At 46.8% G+C, this 10,576-nt stretch overlaps 1 pseudogene; it reads right to left on the reverse strand.

The window, feature by feature from the left end:
• Positions 1-9,044: 9,044 nt before the first annotated feature.
• Positions 9,045-9,460, reverse strand: LOC142434028 (small ribosomal subunit protein eS26 pseudogene; annotated as a pseudogene).
• Between the last annotated feature and the right edge of the window lie 1,116 nt (positions 9,461-10,576).

The following is a 10,576-nucleotide window of genomic DNA, read 5'->3' on the forward strand; positions in this document are numbered from 1 at the left end:
CTCCCCTCAGAAGAATTTATTTCCAAGGATGGCACTGAATCTACAGCTCTGTAAGAGGGACATATCTGATCAGAGCACACGGGAGCAGATGAAGGGGGAGGAGGAGAGAGTGGAGCACATCCTGGCCCACCAGGCCTTGAGGTCGATGTTCCCAATTAGAGCAGCCAGTCGACAGAGAGGACCACATGGCCGGCCCCACTATGAGACATGACGTCCCTCACAGACCCATAACCCTACAGGGGACAACACCGGAGACACAGTGAGGGAATTGTACCCGATCAGATCCCGCCACACCGAGGCAAAACATTAAGGGGGTGCAACAGAACAGCAAGGGAATGGAGCGGCGAAGTCCCCAGGGAATGCTGAAGGTGTACTTCGGGGCTAGGGCATGGTGCCCCAACAGACGGGACTGAAAAACACTCCTAACAACAAACAATCCTTGAACTAACTACAAACTTTTATTTCTTGTATTTTGGTGTTTTTTTGTCATTGGTTTATTGTTGTTGTTTTGTTGTATATTGTTGCTTGGTTGTGCTCTGTCTTGTTTTTGTGCATGTTATTATCTCCGCAGGACTGTCTAAATAAGATAGGCTGGATGAACAATTGGAGGAGAAAACAACGGACCGATAGTTCCGTGGGGACATGGGAGATGGAGAGGTGGGGGGAAAGGTAGTGGTGTTAATAAACCCAGGGACAAGGGAACAACAAGGGATCCAAATCGGTGGTGAGGAAGATGTGGGAGGTCTGGTTGCGCATGATCAAGGGTAATCTAACTAAGAGGAATTGCTGGAACCCTGGTGGGGACTGAGCATGATAGTGGGACCTGAGGGAAGTCAAAGGAAATAGAGGAAAGATCTGGGAGGAATAGGGCATTTATAGAGGTCTAGATAAAGACCTGTACATATGCAAATATACTTATACATGAGGGTGGGGAAATAGATCTATGGGTATATATTTATAGGTTTAGTATTAAGGTAGCAGAAGGACTTAGGGCCTCCACTCAAGCACTCCCTCAATGCAAGAATACTTTCTTCTATTAAATTGGCATTCTATGATGCTCACCTTCCTGACACAACCGCTGAAGACAAAGAGGGTGAACAAACAAATGTGGTGGAGAAAGTTGATAGTGCCTGGCTATCAAAAGATATGGTGTCTGGGGTCTTAAAGGCTTGAAGGTAAACAAGCAGCCAACTGGCTAAGAAGGAATAAAACCCACATGGAAGAAGCACACCAGCCTGCATGACCATGAGGTGCTGAAGGGATCAGTTATCAGGCATCAAAGAAGAAAAAAATCATATCATTGTGTGCTCACCTCCCCTATACAACCGCTGAAGACAAATAGGTGCATAAGCAAATGTGGTGAAGAAAGCTGATGGTGCCCGGCTATCAAAAGATATAGCATCTGGGGTCTTAAAGATTTAAAGGTAAACAAGCAGCCATCTAGTTCAGAAACAACAAAGCCCAAATGGAAGAAGCACACTAGCCTGTGCTATCACAAGGTGTCAAGGGATCAGGTATCAGGCATCATCAAAACAAAACCTCTTACCATAGTGAATGAGCAGGGAGTGCGGAGTGGAGACCCAAAGCCCATTTGTAGACCATGGACATCCCCTTACAGAAGGGTCTAGGGGAGGAGACGAGACCGTCAGGGTGCGATGTAGCAATGATGAAAAATACATCTTTCCTCTAGTTCCTAAATGCTTCCCCCCCACCCCCGCCGCCACTGTTATGATCCAAATCCTACCTTGCAAGTCTGACTAGACCAGAAGATGTACACTGGTACAGATGGGAACTGGAAACACTAGGAATCCAGGGCAGATGGTCCCCTCAAGACCAGTGGTGTGAGTGGCGATACTGGGAGGGAACAAGGAGGGTGGGTTGGAAAAGGGGAACCAATTTCATGGGTCTACATGTGACCTACTCCCTGGGGAACAGACACCAGAAAAGTGGGTGAAGGGAGACGTGGGACAGAGCAAGCTATGACAAAATAATAATTTATAAATTATCAAGGTTCATGAGGAGTGTGGAGGGAGGGGGAAAAGTGAGGACCTGATATCAGGGGCTTGGGTGGAGAGCAAATGTTTTGAGAATGATGAGGGCAACGAATGTACAAATGTGCTTTACACAATTGATATAGATTGTGATAGGAGTTGTATGAGTCCCTAATACTATGATTTAAAAAAAAAAGAACTAGAGGAAAGTTGTATGTTTCATCAGTGCTACACTGCACCCTGACTAGCTTGTCCCCTCCCCAAGACCCTTCTGTAAAGGGATGTCCAATTAACTAAAGATGGACTTTAGGTTCCCACTCCACACTCCCCCTTATTCACAATGATATGATTTTTTATTCTGGGTCTTTGATGCCTGATAGCTGATCCTATTGACACCTCATGATCACACAGGCTGGTGTGCTTCTTCCATGTAGGCTTTGTTGCTTCTCAGCTAGTGGCTGCTTGTTTATCTTCAAGCCTTTAAGACTCCAAATGCTGTATCTTTTGATAGCCGGACACCATCAACTTTCTTCACCATATTTACTTATGAATCCACCTTGTCTTCAGTGATCCTGTCAGGAAGGTGAGCATCACAGATTGTCAGGTTATTAGAACAAAGTGTTCTTGCATTGAGGGAGTACTTGAGTGGAGGCCCAATGTCATCTGCTACCTTAATACTAAACCTATACATATATGTATATAGATCTATTTTGCTATTATCATATATAAGTATATTTACATATGTACATACCTTTGTTTAGACCTCTATAAATGCCTTTTGCCTCCTAACTCTCCTCTATTTCCTTTTACTTTCCTCTTGTCCCACTGTCATGCTCAGCCTTCATTTGGGGTTCAGTAATTCCTCTAGGTTACATTGCCCTTGATGAAGCCCTATCAGCTCTCCTACACCCTCCTTGCCATAGATTTTAGATCACTTGTTCTCTTGTCCCTGAGTTTGTAAACATCCACTTCCCCCTTCTCTCCACATTCCCATCCCTCAGTCCCCTGTCCTGCTGTCCCATTATTTTCACCTCCAGATAATTTAGCCCACCTATCTTATCTAGGTAGACATGCAGAGACAATAATAAGCACAAAAACAAGACAGAGCAAAACAAAGCAACAAAAGAAAACAAAACAACAACAAAATGTCAAAAAAAAAAAAAAGAAAAGCCTATCAATAGGTCAAGGTCTGTTTGTTGACCTCTAGGAGTGTTTTCTGGTTGAGTCTGATGGGGTACCATGCCCTGCCCCCAAAGTCTATTTTTGGTATTCCTTGGGAACTTCCTTGCTCTGTTCCCCTTTTGTTCTGTTACACGCCCTTAGTGTTTCGCCTCAGTGTGGTGGGGTAAGATCAGGCACAATTCCTGCACAGTGCTCCAGTGTTGTTTCCTGTGGTGGTATGGGTCAGTGAGGGATGTCATGTCTCGTGGTGGGGCTGGCCCTATGGTCTTCTGTGTGCATTGTCTGCTCTTAGTGGGAATAGCAGCCTTAGGGTTTGATGGGCCAGGATGTGTTCCACTCTCTCTTCCTCCCCCTTCATTTGCTTCATGTGCTCTGATCAGACATGTCTTCTCCCTGAGCTGTAGCTTCAGTGCTGTCCTCTGAGGTGAATTCCTCTGTGGGGAGGGGAGGCTAGCCACGTAACTGGGATTGGGGGCAGCCCCTCTTCCTGAGCCTTTTGATGCAGCCACCGTGTCCGTCCATCTCATCGAGGCCCTTCCTCTTTCTCACTGCCCTCCACTTTACCAAGCAGGATGTCCTTCTCCAAGGACTGCTCTCTGCTGACATAGAAGCAGACACCATGGAGTATGTAAGATGAAATCTCGCCTTCCTGGCCTCGGAGGATCACTCTGGTCTTCCTTCTCCTGAGACAGAGCAGTGTGTCCTGTCAGTGGTCCACGGGACTGTTCAGCAGCGCAATTCTAAACAAAACTGGGCTGAGCAGAAGTCTCTCTGAATTACATGGTCTGTGGAACACAGATTACGAAATGAAGACCTGCCACTCTCTCTGGTCAGGAGCAGCTGGGTCAAAGTCCTAGCGCCTCCACGCTATTGAATGAATGACCTTGATCAAGTCATTATGCTCGGTCTTCCTTTTCCTTTTCTGTTTTTATTTCATGATGAAATTCTGTACACAGAGACATTCCTCAACCCAACCATTTCTACAGAGAAGACTCAGTGACACTGGGGAAAAGGGGGCATTCGTGGCCATGGAAAGTCACATTGATTAAGGGTGGGGTTGCATAGCCAAGTAGTGTCACTGCCGTCAGGAAGCTGTACACCTGTGAAAAGTTTGTTAAAAATCCAGTGCCATCGATTCCATTCTTCATGCTGAACAACCATTCTTGGTTTCCCCTGATCACTGCACCACTAGTCACAGACACTCCGTCGGCCTCTCCGCCAGGGAAACCACAGACACTGTTTGTCACACCACCGGTCGCCTCGCAGTGAGGCCCGCATGATCTGTCCTGTGACTTGGCCTTTACTCGGCGCACCATTTCTAAAGTTCATGAATGTTGGGGCAAGCATCAGGACTTCATTTCTCTCTATGGTTGAGTAACATTCCACTGAGGCGTCCTGGTAGCATAGTGGGTGATGCTTTGAGCTGCTAACCACAAGGTAGGCAGTTCGAAACCACCAGCTGCTCCAAGGGGGGAAGAGGAAGCTTTCTGCTCCCCTAAAGCGTGACCATCTCAAAAAGCCATGGGGGCAGTCCCGCTCTTTATGATCGGGGCACTGTAAGTTGGAATGGTGAGGCTGCTGTTTGAATATTCCATGTGTGTATGTGACACATTTTGCTTATCCAGTCAGTTGTTGATCAATATTCAGGTTGTGTCCTCATCTTTAAAGTGGGGGTGACAAAACAAGCTTAGAAAATCAAAGTGACTTGCTGAAAAACCTGCAAAAGCCAGAGCTGTTGCTGGGATTTGAATTGCGGTTGGTCTGGCTGGGGTGGGGCTGGGGAGCTCCAAGTCTGGATATAGAAAAGAGGTGGTCTGTCTCCTAAGCAGATGTGTGTTTGGCCCCAGGAAGGAGGCTGAGTTTGGAGGATGGAGTGAGACTGTACAGTGCCTGCTCCCAGTTGGAGCACAGTGAAGCCTGGAGCTGCCCTGAAACATACACCCCGAAACATGCCCTCTGCCCTTCTGCTCCGCTAAGCCTCCTCCTAGGCCCAGATGCTCTGTGTACCACCCTTCTCCAGCCCATATTATTTAGTTATCTTTAAAATAATTCATTCGGCCTGCCCCTCCCCCCAGAAGAATTTGTTTCAAAGGACGACATTGAATCTGCAGCTCCGGGAGAGGGACATATCTGATTGGAGCATATGGGAGCAGACGAAGGGGGAGGAGGAGAGAGTGGAGCACATCCTGGCCCACCAAGCCTTGAGGATGATGTTCCTAGTGAGAGAAACCAGTCCAGAGAGAGGACCACATGGCTGGCCCCACTATGAGACATGACGCCTCTCACTGACCCATGGCCCTGCAGGGGACAACACCGGACACACAGTGTGGGAACTGCACCCAACCTGATCCCACCACACCAAGGCAAAGCAGTGGGGCAGTGCAGCAGAACAGCAAAGGAATGGAGCGGCAAGATCCCCAGAGAATGCTGAAAGTGGACTTTGGGGCCAGGGCGTGGTGCCCCAACAGACTCGGCTGGAAAACACTTCTAAAGGCCAACAAACGATCCTTGAACTAACTGCAAGCTTTTCTTTCTTGATGTGGTAAACAATGGGACAGACAGTTCCGAGGGGACATTGGGGTAAGGAAGTGATGTTAACAAACCCAGGGACAAGGAAACAACAAGGACTCCAATTTGGTGGTGAGGTGTGTGTGGCAGGCCTAGTAGGGCATGTTCAAGGGTAATGTGATGAAGAGGAATTGCTGAAACCCAGGTGGGGATGGAGTATGATAGTGGGACAGGAGAAAAGTCAAGGGAAATAGAGGAAAGAGCTAGGAGGCAAGGGGCATTTATAGAGGTCTAGACAAAGACATGTACATATGCAAATATATAAATATGAGGATGGGTAAATAGATCTATGTGCCTATATTTATAGGTTTAGTATTAAGGTGGAGGAAGGACATTGGGCCTCCACTCAAGTACTCCTTCAATGTAAGAATACTTTCTTCTATTAAATTGACATTCTATGATGCTCACCCTCCCGACACAACCTCTGAAGACAAAGAGGGTGCATAAGCAAATGTGGTGAAGATAGCTGATGGTGCCCGGCTATCAAAAGATATAGCGTCTGGGATCTTAAAGGCTTGAAGGTAAACAAGCAGCCATCTAGTTCAGAAGCAACAAAGCCCACATGGAAGAAGCACACTAGCCTGTACGATCACGAGGTGTCAAAGGGATCAGGTTTTAGGCATCATCAGAACAAAAAATCTTACCATAGTGAACGAAGGGGGACGTGCAGAGTGGAGACCCAAAGCCCATTTGTCAGCCACTGGAGATTCCCTTGCAGAGGAGTCTAGGGGAGGAGATGAGTCAGTCAGGGTGTGATGTAGCACAGATGAAGAATACAGCTTTCCTCTATTTCCTAAATGCTTCCTCCCCCTCAACTTTCATGATCCGAATTCTACCTTGCAAGTCTGGATAGAGCAGAGGATGTGCAGTGGTGCAGATAGGAGCTGGAGGCAAAGGGAATCCAGGGCGGATGATACCTTCAGGACCAGGGTTATGAGTGGCGATACTGGGAGGGTAGAGGGAGAGTGGGTTGGAAAGAGGGAACCGATTACTAGGATCTACATGTGGCCTCCTCCCTGGGAGATGGACAACAGAAAAGGGGGTGAAGGGAGACATCAGACAGGGCAAGATATGACAAAATAATAATTAATAAATTATCAAGGGTTCATGAGGGAGGGGGGAGTGGGGAGGGAGAGGGAATAAAGAGGACCTGATGCAAAGGGATTAAGTGGAGAGCAAATGCTTTGAAAATGATGAGGGCAATGAATGTACAGATGTGCTTTACACAATTGATGTTTGTATGGATTGTGATAAGAGTTGTATGAGCCCCTAATAAAATGATTTTTTTTTAAAACCCACAGGGACAGTCCCACTGGATCACCACGAGTAGAAGCCCTGTAGGACCTAATAAAACTGGCCACCGTGGGTTTCTGAGGACAGGATACTTCATGGGAGCAGAAAGCCTCATCTTTCTCCCAAGGGGCAAGGATTGGTGGGTGAGTTTGACCTGCTGACTTTGTGGTTACCATCCCAATTCATGACCCAATTTACCACCACGGTGCCTTAAAACAGAAAGGGGTAAATAAAAAAAATCGATCATCTAGTAGCACAGAGTGCTCTCAGCACCCATTTATTATTTCCTACACGTCCTTCTGTTCCTTGTGGGGCAGAACTGGTGGCTTGTAGGACGGGGAGGGGGAAGACTGAAGATAAGTCTGGAGCACCTGGTTGGGGCAGAGAGTAAAGGAAGGTTCAGGCAACAAAATGATGGGGGATGATATCAGAGGTGCCCAGTAGATTATAGACCCAAGTATAAAGTAAATATACACAAACATATTGCTATTGCTGTTGCCAGGTGCCATTGAGTTCGACTTATTAGTGACTCAGTGCTCAACAGAAAGAAACACTGCCCACTCCTGCGCCATCCTCACTACTGTTCCTGTGCCTGAGCCCATCGATGCAGCCACGGAGTCAGTGCATCTTATGAAGGCCCTTCCTCTTTTTCACCACCCTCTGCTTTACCAAGCACGATGTCTTTCTCCAGGGACTGGTCTCCCCTAATAACATGCCCAACATATGCGAAACGAAGTCTCACCATCTTTGCTTCTGAAGAGCATTCTGGCTGTCCGTCTTCCTAGGCTTTCTTGCTTATTATTTTGGCAGTCCACGGTGTTTTCGATATTCTTCACCAACACCATGCTTCAAGTGCATTCATTCTTCCCTCTGCCCTAGACTTCCGTACTCAATGTCCAGTGTTCACATGCGTATGGGGCAATGGACAACGCGTGGCTCCGCAGACACACCTTAGGCCCCAAGGCAGCAGCCTTCCTTTTCAACACTTCAAAGAGATCTGATGCAACAGACTTACCCAACACGGTGCATCCTCTAATCTCTGACTGCTGCTTTGCTGAGCACTGAGTGGATCCAAGCAAGACAAAGTCCCTGACGGCTCCGATCGTTTCTCCATTCATCATGATGCTGCCTACTGGTCCAGTGGTGAGGACTTTTGGTTTCTTTTTACACTGAGCTGTAATCTCTACTGAAGACGGATGTCCTGGCTCTTCATCAGCGAGGCATCAAGTCCTCACTGTCAGCAAGGCTGTGTCATCTGCGTATCTGTTATTGATAAGCCTTCCTCCAATCCGGACACCGCATTTTCACTCACTTAGTCTACCTTCTCTGATGATCTGTGCAGCGCACAGATTGAACAAGGAAGGTGAGAGGACGCAACCCCGGCGCCCATCTTTCCTGATTTTGACCATGCAGTAGGCTCTTGCTCCATGTACAGGTTCCTCATGAGCATGCTGAAGTGCTCTGGAATTCCCATTCTTCTCAAGCCTATCCCTGGCTGGTTATGGTCCACACAGACGCCTTTCCATACTGATAAAAATTAGTAATTGAAGGGGCAGGGCAAGAAGGGGGAACTGATCATAATGATGGACATGCAACATGGAAACCATGGGGGAAGGGAGACAGCGGTCAGTGTGAGATATGAAAATAGCAATAATTTATCATCTAGCAAGGCTCACGAAGGTGGGGGGGGCAGGGAGGGAGGAAAAAGAGGAGCTGATACTAAGGGTCCAATAAAAAGTAATTGTGTAGAAAAGAATTATGACAACATATATACAAATATGCCTGATTCAATGCCTGATTCAATTGATGTATGGATTGTAATAAGAATTGTATGAGCCCTCGATAAAATGACTTAAAAATCATTTTATTAAGGGCTCATATAACCCCCTATCACAATCCATACATACATCAATTGTGTAAAGCACATTTCTACATTCATTGCCCTCATCATTCTCATAAAATTTGCTCTCCAGTTATCAATAAAATGATTTTTTTTGGAACAATTTCCACTTTATTTCCTTTCAGGTTTTTCTTCAGCTTCTAATCTTTACATAGGCTTTGGAGGAGGTCGTGGGGCAGCACCTGCAGGTCTAAATCGAGGTGGCGGGGTTCGGTCCTTCCGGGCTTCGCGTGACCGGTTCCGGACCACCTTGCTGTGGATGGCACAACTCACACAGTAATGCAGCTTCACGTACAGCTTGGGAAGCACTTATGCGTCGAAGACACTCGCTTCGGAGATGTCTCTGACGGCCGCGGCCTCCACTATGTTTCTTATGACGAACTTCTTAATGGCCTTGTCTTTGGGCACGCAGCGGGCGCAGTTCGTGCAGCGGATGGGCTGCACATGGCCGCGGCCCTTCTTGGCCCGGCCGTTGTTACGCCTTTTCTTTGTCATCTCGGAAGCGAGGACGCGAGAGAAAAAAAAGCTAAAATGATTTTTTTAATCAGTAATTGAGTAAGTAAGTAAATGGGAATTCAAATAATTTGGATAGACCCTCCGTCTTCTGAGTGGTAGAATTTAATTCTCTCTAAAGCAGCGGTTCTCAACCTGTGGGTTGCGACCCCTTTGGGGGTTGAATGACCCTTTCACGGGGGTCTCCCAATGCATAAGTAGCAAAATTAAAGTTATGAAGAAGCAACAAAAATAATGTTATGGTTGGGGTCACCACACATGAGGAACTGTATGAAAGGGTCGCGGCGTGAGGAAAGTAGAGGACCGCTGCTGTACAGAGATGATTTTTCTATCCTTAGGACGGAGTACGGAAAGGGACACAAAGAAAACGGACAGTCGCCACTGTAGCCAAGTGATCAAGGGTAATGTCACCAGGTATAGCCTCCCCGAGGAGGATGTGACCCTAAAAAGGGGGCACTCCACCTTGATAGGATTCTTCCCCCAAATGCATAGCCCAGGGAGTAGTTGCTGCTGAGTCGATTCTACCTCTGGCGATGGTGTGTTTCAGAGTGGAAGTGCTTCTGGTTCTCAGGTGCTGTCCAGACTGGGTTTTATGCACCACAGATTGAAACATTGGCTGGTCTTGCGCCATCTTCACACTCTTTGCCACGGTGCCCTTGTTCCTCTTTCTCACTGACCCTTCGCTTTACAAAGTTCAATTTCCTCCTCCAACCACAGGCTCCTCCTGAGAACATGTCCAAATTACGCAAGGCAAAGCCTTGCCACGGCAGCTTCTAGGGAGCATTCTGACTGGATTTCTTCCGGGACAGAGTGATCAGCTGTTCTGGAAGTCTATGGCACAAACTAGCATATTCAATGGATTCTAAGACAGCACCATTGATTTAAATGTATCCATTCTTTATTCTTATTCATTCTTCAGCTTTCAAATGCATGTGAAACAATTGAAAACACCATGCCCGGGTCAGGCACACTTTAGTCTTCAAATGACATCTTTTCATTTTCACAGTTTAAAAAGGTCTCTTAAGAACATTTGCGTATGAGAAGAAAATGTCCTGGAATTGATTGGGGTGATGATTGCACAAATCTCCTTAATATGATCGTATGACTAAATGTTATAGTATGTGAAGTA

This window comes from Tenrec ecaudatus, chromosome 1 (assembly GCF_050624435.1).
Source record: "Tenrec ecaudatus isolate mTenEca1 chromosome 1, mTenEca1.hap1, whole genome shotgun sequence".
Taxonomy (NCBI): domain Eukaryota; kingdom Metazoa; phylum Chordata; class Mammalia; order Afrosoricida; family Tenrecidae; genus Tenrec; species Tenrec ecaudatus.